This window comes from Siphateles boraxobius, unplaced genomic scaffold (assembly GCF_051911475.1).
Source record: "Siphateles boraxobius isolate OS27281-9 unplaced genomic scaffold, OSU_SipBor_1 125, whole genome shotgun sequence".
In the NCBI taxonomy this organism is placed as follows: Eukaryota; Metazoa; Chordata; class Actinopteri; order Cypriniformes; family Leuciscidae; genus Siphateles; species Siphateles boraxobius.
This window is the reverse complement of record NW_027508728.1, coordinates 688799-699123: the sequence shown is the minus strand read 5'-3', so window position 1 is coordinate 699123 and position 10325 is coordinate 688799.

Sequence of the window (10325 nt, the reverse complement as noted above, 5' to 3'; positions counted from 1 at the left end):
AGGATTACTGTGAGGGCTTCCCCGCTGAGGCAATCTCCGCGGGCCCCTCACGCCTCTCAAGCGCTGCCGCCGTTGGAGCTTCCAAAGGAACATGCTGGTCCTTCTCATGGATGACCAGCCGTGTCCTTTGGGGCCCCACCTGACGATCAGATGTCGATCGCAGCATCGGAGGGGGAGCTTCAGTCCTCTGGAGATGAAGATTCGGCTGCGTTACCCCCTTCCGGGAGTGTGGTGTTGCCCGAGTCAGAACCAGAATGGATCTGGGGTTATGCTTTCCCGGGCCGGCAAAAAGGTCGGGCTTGCGTGGAACCCTCCACCACGTCCCGAAACTTTTCGGTTGGACGATTGGTATCTCGGGGCGGGCCGTGCTGGTTCTCAGCGCGCCGCCCCGGTACCATTCTTTCCGGAAGTGCATGAGGAGCTTACTAGGACGTGGACGGCGCCGTATAGTGCCAGAAGCCGTCCTAGTGGCTCCTCCCCTCTCACCACCCTCGACGGCGGGACGGCTAAGGGGTATGTGGATGTTCCCCCTGTGGAGCGTGCTGTCGCGATGCAATTGTGTCCGGCGTCCGCTTCCTCCTGGCGGGGCAATCCACGCCTCCCGTCCAAGGCATGTACGTTTTCGTCCGGTCTCACGGCGAAGGCTTACAGAGCCTGTGGACAGGCTGCTTCCGCCCTCCATGCCATGGCGCTTCTGCAGGTCCACCAGGCCCAGGCGCTCATGGACATGAACGAGGGTGGTTCTGACCCAGAACTCCTCCGGGAGCTCCGTGTGGCAACCGACCTCGCTCTCCGAGCGACGAAGGAAACCACATGTTCAGTCGGTCAGGCGATGTCCACCTTGGTGGTCCAGGAGCGCCACCTCTGGCTGAACCTGGCGGATTTGAGGGACACCAATAAATATCAGTGCCTGGATGCCCCTCTTTCCCAGGTTGGGTTATTCGGCGACGCGGTTGAGAGCTTCGCCCAACAGTTCTCGGCCGCCCAGAAGCAGACGGAGGCCATCCGACAAATCCTGCCTCGGCGGACGGGTGGGAGCAGCAGCGGTCCGCCGGGGCAGGATGTGTCGGATGGCCTCCGTCTGCTTCTGGGCGGCCGAGAACTGTTGGGCGAAGCTCTCAACCGCCGCAGACCCTCCGTCCACTCGTCGCCGAGGTCGACCTCCTGCGGCGTCCTCCGCTCCCGCTAAGCCTCAGCAGCAGCAGCCACCATCCAGGCCTCAGCGTGGAGCAGGCCACAGGAAGTCGACCACGCCCGTCCAGGCCGCTGCCAAACCAGGAGGCAAGCGCAGGTGCAAACGACCCTGAGACGGGCGACCCAGAGGTGGATCAAGTTGCTCTTCAGGAGGTGGTGAAGGCACCGCTCCTTCCCCTGGTGGAGGGCCGGGCGGAGAATCCTTTGTTTCCTTTTCTTTTTGTTCCGCCACTGACCCACGGGCCAGTTGTACCCACATTTTCAACAAAAGAGCAATTTCTGAAACCTCTGGGTCCCAAGAGGGCGCGCTTGGCGGTTGACGACACTATGCCTAGTCACCCTCAAGCCCCTCACACACACACACACACACACACTTCGCCAACTACTTATCACTGGTTTAGAATGGTGTGGTGTTGTTGTCTATGCTGAAGTTGACATGTTTATTCAAAGAATATCTAGAGATGGGTGAGTCATAAAAATAATCAAACAAAAGGTTGACTACTTTTACTTTTACCTACCCATGCTTTTGGCTTAAAAATGTGTATTGTTATTAAAGGGACAGTTCACCCAAACATGGAAATGTTGTCATCATTTACTCACCCTCAAGTTGTTCCAAACCTGCATGAGTTTCTTTCTACGCTTGATCCCAAAAGAAGATATTTTGAAAAATGTCGGTAATCAAACAGTTGACGGAAGCCATTGACTTTCATAATAGGAAACAAAAAATACTATGGAAGTCAATGGGGCCCATCAACTGTCTGGTTCTCAACATTCTTTAAAATATCTTCTTTTGTGTTGAACAGAAGAAAGAAACTCATACAGGTTTGGAACAACATTAGGGCGAGTAAACTTTCATTTTTGGGTGAATATCCCTTTAATGGCTCACAACCAGTTCAATCAGTCCTACACGTAGAGGTGTTATACTGTTCTTTCTTAACAAATCCATACAAAACTCAATCTAATGTTCATTGTTCACTTCTACACAATCTCCACAAATGTAGAGGTGTTACTCTTCTCTGTTTACAAATCTATACAAAACCTGAATTGATCTGTAATTAATTATATATTTTCCTAAAGATTGCATTGTAAAACTGCTGTTTGTCATGATCACAATGAAATACACAATGTTTTTGGAAGCAAAAGGCAAATTATTATTTGACTTTAGCAATAAAAAATAACATGGGTTTATTCATTTTAAGCAAGCTTTCACTAGTGGCCCACTCTGATAATTCAGCAGGAGACACACAACTACATAGAGCTGGTTATTGTTCCAAGACATATTTAGATGGATGATTTGTTTTTGCTCTTTTAATCTGATGATTAGGCGCTCAACATGTACTCTAAGATAGACTGGGTCTCCCTGGCCTCGTCTGCTGGCGTCTGAGGTCTCCCGGCTAATAATGCAGGCCTATACTCTTTACAACAGCACACAGTCATCCACCACAAAAGCCTCTGTCCACCATGATCTTCATGTCCGGCCTAAGCAGAGTAAGTGTTCCTGACTCTACAAGGATCTGCATGTCACTAGCAGTATTACAGCACCGTGACAATCAGAATCAGAAAGAGCTTTATTGCCAAGTGTGCTTGCACACACAAGGAATTTGTTTTGGTACTGAGGCTTCCAGTGGACATATACAAATACAGATACAACAAGAAACATAATACTACAAATTATAAGAATAAAAAATAAAAATATAAATATATGAGAATAAATGTATCACAGTTGGGTTTAGTCAGAATAGACATTTTCAGATTTACAGATTATGAACATATTCACAGTGTTTTGAATATTATAAATAAATAAATCTACATATAAGTGTCACCTGAGTTGTAGGATATTGCACTAAACAGTGGGAGTATTGCACTTAAAGGCATATGCCTTGGGAGGAGTGTTAACTGTTCAGGAGGGAAATGGCCTGTGGGAAGAAACTGTTCCTGTGCCGAGATGTTCTTGTGGCTAGTAATCTGAGTCGCCGTCTTGACGGTAACAGTTCAAACAGGTGGTGTCCAGGGTGAGTGGAGTCTGTGATGATTTTACCTGCTCTCTTCCTCACTCTGGAAGAGTACAGGTCCTGGAGGTTTGGCAGGGGGGCACCAATGATCCTCTCCGCAGTCCGGACTGTCCGTTGTAGTCTCCTGATGTCTGATTTGGTAGCTGAACCAAACTAGACAGTGATGGAAGCGCACAAGACAGATTCAATGACGGCTGAGTAGAACTGAATCAGCAGCTCCTGTGGCAGGTTGAACTTCCTCAGCTGGCGAAGGAAGTACAGTCTCTGCTGGGCCTTTTTCACAGTGGAGTCAATGTGATTGTCCCACTTCAGGTCCTGAGAGATGATAGTGCCCAGGAACCTGAATGACTCCACTGCTTCCACAGTGCAGTTCATGATGGTGAGTGGGGGGAGTGCTGGGCTGTTCCTCCTGAAGTCCACGATCATCTCCACTGTTTTGAGCTGTTCAGCTCAAGGTGGTTATAACTGCGCCAGGCAGCCAGCTGTTCAACCTCCAGTCTGTAAGCAGACTCGTCACCGTTTTGGATGAGACCGATGACAGTGGTGTCGTCTGCAAATTTCAGGAGCTTGACAGTAGGGTCTTTAGAAGTGCAGTCATTAGTGTACAGGGAGAAGAGCAGTGGGGAGAGAACGCACCCTTGGGGGGCGCCGGTGCTTATTGTGAGTGTCTTGGATGTGTGTTTCCCCAGTCTCTCTCGCTGCTGCCGGTCCGTCAGGAAGCTGGTGATCCACTGACAGATCGAGGATGGCATGGAGAGCTGAGTCAGTTTGGCTGTGAGAAGATCAGGCAGGATGGTATTGAAGGCCGAACTGAAGTCCACACAGAGGATCCTTGCATAAGTCCCTGGTCTGTCGAGATGTTGCAGGATATAATGCAGTCCCATGTTGACTGCATCATCCACAGACCTGTTTGCTCTGTAAGCAAACTGAAAGGGATCCCTCAGGGGTCCGGTGATGTCCTTCAGGTGGGCCAGCACCAGTCTTTCAAACGACTTCATGACCACAGACGTGAGAGCGACAGGTATGTAGTCATTAAGTCCAGTGATTTTGGGTTTTTTGGGGACAGGAATGATAGTGGAGCGTTTGAAGCAGCAGGGAACTTCACACTGCTCCAATGATCTATTGAAGATCTGTGTGAAGACCAGGGCCAGTTGATTCGTGCAGGCTTTTAAACAAGCAGATGAGATGCCGTCTGGGCCTGAGGCTTTCCTAGTCTTCTGTTTTTTGAAGACTCTGCTCACGCCCTCCACACAGACCTTAAAGGAGAACTCCGGGCAATTTTTAAGTTAATCTTGATCGTTAGACCTTTGTGAGTGCTGACTATAGAAAAAAAAACGAACCGGATTGGTGCTTGCTACGTGGAGCTGCGACCGCGAATGCCCAGAGCTCCCACCCAGCTAAAACGGCAGCTATGGGGGCATGGACATAAAGAGCGTTTTTGAACCTCATAACAGACACAAAATGCAATTAAAATGTCTGTCCAACATGAACAGGGACCCTACATGTGAACAAGATGCGTTTAGCAACTTAGCCATTGTTTCAACTCACCTAAATAGTCTTTTAGACGGCAAGCTGTAGTCTCGCGCTGCAGTCCCGTGCTGTAGCCGGAAAAGGTAAACAATGTCCAGGTGGGAGGAGCGTTGATCATGTGCGACGAGTTATGATCAGAGTTGCTTACAAGTGAACAAGAAATGGTTCGTGTTTGTGCCTTTCCGAATTGTGGCAAAAGAATGCAAAAATATAAGAGCTTAAATTTTCATCGTCTTCCTTTCCATGACCTCGAGATTCTGCAGTTGTGGCTAGTTGTACTTCAACTTGATGTGCAAACTCCCGTAGAAGTAATACGCGCTAAAGATTACCGCATTTGCAGTGAACACTTTGACAAGGATGACTACACACACTCAACACAGCGGGGCCGTTTGAAGAAAAATGCCATTCCATGTACGAAGGCTCGTCGCACATGATCAACGCTCCTCCCACCTGGACATTGTTTACCTTTTCCGGCTACAGCATGGGACTGCAGCGCGAGACTACAGCTCGCCGTCTAAAAGACTATTTAGGTGAGTTGAAACAATAGCTAAGTTGCTAAACGCATCTTGTGCACATGTAGGGTCCCTGTTCATGTTGGACAGACATTTTAATTGCATTTTGTGTCTGTTAAAAGGCTCAAAAACGCTCTTTATGTCCATGCCCCCATAGCTGCCGTTTTAGCTGAGGGGGAACTCTGGGCATTCGCGGTCGCAGCTCTGCGTAGCAAGCACCAATCCGGTTCGTTTTTTTTTCTATAGACAGTACTCACAAAGGTCTAACGATCAAGATTAACTTAAAAATTGCCCGGAGTTCTCCTTTAAGCTCAGGTTGGATGGCAGGAGGGGGGAGTAATAATGGGAGTGCAGGAGGTGATGGTGAATGTGTGAAGTGCAGATCAGACCGGGTGTGTGGTGTGAATGAGGGCTTTTCAAACCGGCAGTAAAATGAATTTAAATCGTCAGCCAGGTGTTGATTGTCCACAGATCGAGGGGATGGTGACTTGTAGTTGGTGATGTTCCTCAGGCCATTCCAGACTGATATTGGGTCGTTGGATGAAAACTGGTTTTTCAGTTTATCAGAGTAGTTCCTTTTAGCAACTCTGATCTCCTTTGTCAATCTGTTTCTGGCCTGGTTATACAAGATTTTATCCCCACTTCTGTAAGCATCCTCTTTGGCATGACGAAGGTGTTTGAGTTTCCCAGTAAACCATGGTTTATCATTAGTGAATGATAAGAATGTCCTGGTAGGAATGCATGTATCCTCACAGAAACTTATATATGATGTTACAGTATCTGTGAGCTCATCCAGATCGTTGGTAGCAGCTTCAAAAACAGTCCAATCAGTGCAATCAAAGCAGACCTGTAGATTATGCTCTGCTTCATTAGTCCATCTTTTTACCGTCCTTATTACAGGTTTAGCTGATTTCAGTTTCTGCCTGTAGGTCGGTATGAGATGAACCAAACAGTGATCAGAGAGCCCAATAAGCATTTCTTATTGTGGTGTAACAGTGGTCCAGTATATTACTGTCTCTGTTGGGACTTGTAACGTGCTGTTTGTATTTTGGTAGTTCACGGGAAAGATTTGCTTTGTTAAAATCCCCAAGAATGATTAGAAGAGAGTCTGGGTACCTTTGTTCTGTTTCAGATATTTGTTCAGCCAGCTGTTGTAGCGCCGCGCTCACGCACGCGTCTGGAGGGATGTAAACATTCACGAGAATGAAAGAGGAAAATTCCCGAGGCGAGTAGAAGGGTTTACAGTTTATGAAATGTGCCTCTAAATTAGGAGAGCACATCTTCTTCAGTGTTGTTACATCTGAACACCAACTCCCGTTAATGTAGAAACACAATCCACCACCTCTCGTTTTCCCCGTTAGCTCCGCGATGCGATCCGCTCGGAACAGCTGGAAGCCCGGCAGATGTATTGTGTTGTCCGGTATGGCTTCACTCAGCCAGGTTTCAGTGAAGCACAAAGCAGCAGAGTTTAAAAAATCCTTGTTAGTGTGGGTGAGGAGAAGAAGTTCATCCGTTTTGTTAGGAAGGGATCGGAGATTCGCGAGATGAATACTGGGGAGTGCAGTGCGGAGGCCGCGCTCGCGGAGTTTAACCAGCGCGCCGGCTCACTTCCCGCGTTTGCGTCTGAACGCGCGTTTGAACAACACCGCTGCCCCTCCGGCGAGAATGTCCAGCAAAACGTCCGAATAATCAAAAACTGTAGAAAAGGTTTCTGGTGTGTGTTTCCTAATGTCCAGTAGTTCGTCTTTGGTGAAACTGATAGGAAAAGAATGACTAAACGCAGAACAAACGAACAAAAACAACACAATAGCTGGAGAGCTCCACACCAAGGCAGCCATCCGCGGCGCCATCTTGATTTGCCTCATTCGCTTTAGGGTACAGTGGGACTTGTAGTTTTTATACACCTCGCTTTGTAGTAAAGGAGAGGAAGGTGTTTGACACCTTGTGATGAAATGACGAAGATGGTTCAGTCGCAAGTAAAATGGTATTTATTAAAGAGAGCAGGTAAGTGACAGTGAGAGTGGTGGAGATAATGTCCAGAGATGAGAAGCACTTGGCAGCACAGGGACGCTGAGGACAGCCAGTCCTCCGGTGAAGAATGAAGGTCAGTGGTGATAAAGATGATCCGGGAAGAAGGAGATGAAAACTGGTACCGGAGATCAGGAAGTGGGTAGCGTGGTAGACTGCGGTGCTGGACGACAACGAACACACAGGAACTGAAGACAGGCGGGAACACAGCGAGAGACAGGCAGGAACACACGGGAACATCCACAACGCTCTGACAAAGACCAAGTGACAACAGAGAGACTAAGGGCGCTTTCACACTTGGTTCGATTGCCTGTTCCGAACCCGAGTTCGATTGCTCCCGATTTGTTTTCAAAGAAAAGATACAGAAACACACTTGCATCTGTCTGCCAAATGGGTGACAGTGAGGGATCGCTCTAGTCGCGGATCAAAAAACCACTCTTCGGTTCCGATTACCACAACAAATCGATTTGCCCCACTCAGTGAAACACCGACTGAGAATTCTGTTGATTCTGCCCTGGTAATTGGCGATTCTATTACACGGAACGTGAAAATAGAGACACCAGCCATCATAGTCACATGTTTGCCGGGAGCCAGAGCGCCTGACATCAAAGCAAATTTAAAAGTGCTGGCTAATGCTAATCGTAAATTCTCTAAGATTATTATTCACGTCGGCACTAATGATGTTCGACTTCGCCAGTCGGAGATCACCAAAATTAACATTAAAGAGGTGTTTGAACTCGCAAGTACGATGTCAGGCACTGTGAATTGCTCTGGCCCCCTTCCTGTCCGAAGGAGTGATGAGATAGTTAGTAGATTGTGTTCACTCAATGGCTGGCTGTCTAAGTGGTGTCCGCAAAATAATATGGAATTCGTAGACAATTGGAAAAGTTTTTGGGGCAAACCTGGCCTGTTTAAAAGAGATGGTATTCATCCCGCCTGGGATGGTGCTGCTCTTCTCTCTAGTAATATGTCTCATAGTCTTAGAGACAAAACATGACAATCTGGGGCTCAGGTCAGGAAGCAGACAAACTGGCTAAACCGACTGTCTGCTAGCGGCCTCGCGTCACCAAGGTCAGATAAACCTCATCACATATAGACTCTTTCACCTAGATATCATCATATAGAGACTGTGTCTGTTCCCCGAATTTGGAAATCCAAAAAACTTCCAAACCGATCTAAGGTTAAAAATTTAATTGATATTCAACAAATAAAAAATAGATATAATACAGATGAGCAAACGTTAAAGCTTGGGTTGCTGAATATTCGATCCCTTACTTCAAAAGCGCTCATAGTTAATGATATGATATCAGATTATAACCTAGATGTGCTGTGTTTGACAGAAACCTGGCTAAAACCAAACGATTACATTACTTTAAATGAGTACACCCCGCAAGACTACTGTTGTAAACATGAACCTCGTCCGAAAGGCAAAGGGGTTTGCTTTAATTTATAGTAATATTTTCAAAACCACTAAGAAATCTAGTTTTAAATATACTTCTTTTGAAGTGTTGGTGCTTAATGTAAAAATATATAGTGTAAACGATAAATCACGTTTGAGAATTCTGCTGGCTACTGTATACAGGGCACCAGGGCACCATAAAGATTTTATCAAAGAATTTGCTGACTTTCTATCAGAATTAGTATTGGTTGCAGATAAAGTACTAATTGTTGGTGTTTTTAATATACATGTGGATAATTGAAAACATGCAATGGGATTGGCATTTAAAGACATTGTAAACTCAATTGGAGTTAGACAACACGTGTCAGGACCTACTCATTGTCGTAATCATACTCTAGATCTAATATTATCACATGGAATCAATGTTGATGCTGTTGAAATTCTGCAGCAGAGCGACGACATCTCAGATCATTATCTAGTCTCATGTAAATTACATTTAGCCAAGGCTGCAAAGCCGACTCCGTGTTATAAATATGTTAGACCTATCACTTCTGCCACTAAAGATTGCTTATCAATAAGCTTCCTAAGTTCAATTGAACACAGTGTCTGAGGAAATCCCTCAGATAGAAGAAGAGATGACTGCAAGTCTAGGTGAGTATGTCTGTATTATCCTTATGACTACATTTCCTATTCCTCCATATCAACAACTTTTCTAATGACCTTGCTAAACTTTTCAGAGGAGTTAATTCTTGCCTAGTTTGGGAAGTGATAGACACTCCAACTCTTCATTTCAAACTGGTCTATTATCGGAAGCATATTACATGGTTTGTGATACAATGGTTCGTGATACCATGAGCAAGTTTATTGCTCATACCCATATACAGTACATTAAACCAACATTGACTGGACACTGTAATGTGTGGCTTGGTCAAAGTCAGATTTTAAGTCATAATTATTGTCGTACCATTCAGTATTAAGTAATTTTGATCTATTGTGCCTTCACTCAATCGAAGTGTTGTTTAACAGTTATGAATGCGTCTGCTAGACTTTTAACGGGGACACGCTTTTTGCGGCATGTAACACCGATTTTAGCCTCACTAAATTGGTTGCCTGTGCAGTTCAGAATTGATTTTAAACTATTGATTGTTGTATACATAAACCTTCTAGGTCTCTTAAATCAGCAAATCAGATGATCCTAGACATTCCAAGAACTAGATTAAAATTGAGTGGTGATCGGGCTTTTGCTGTGGCAGCTCCAAAGTTATTTTAAGCGAAATTTAAAATTGCATTTGCTAGAATTAGCGTTTGGATCAGTAGGTTAATTGGTAAGAGGCGCTTCACAAATGTTTGTTTGTCATTGTATTGTCTGAAAATATATTTTATGATGCAATTGTATTATGTGTTTGTACAGCACATTGGTCAACATCACGTTGTTTTAATTGTGCTTTATAAATCAAGTAAATGGAAAAAAATGAAATGAACGATTGAGGTCACCTCTGGCAAGCATATTTCTGTGGTCACCATGAATGGTAAGTTTGGAAAGTCCTGCTTTTTGTTTTATTGTACCGCAGAAGTTAACAATTGCAATCAAGGCAAAGCTTTTCTCTTTAGAAATATACCAATTACCAAATGTTAATGCCATATCAAATA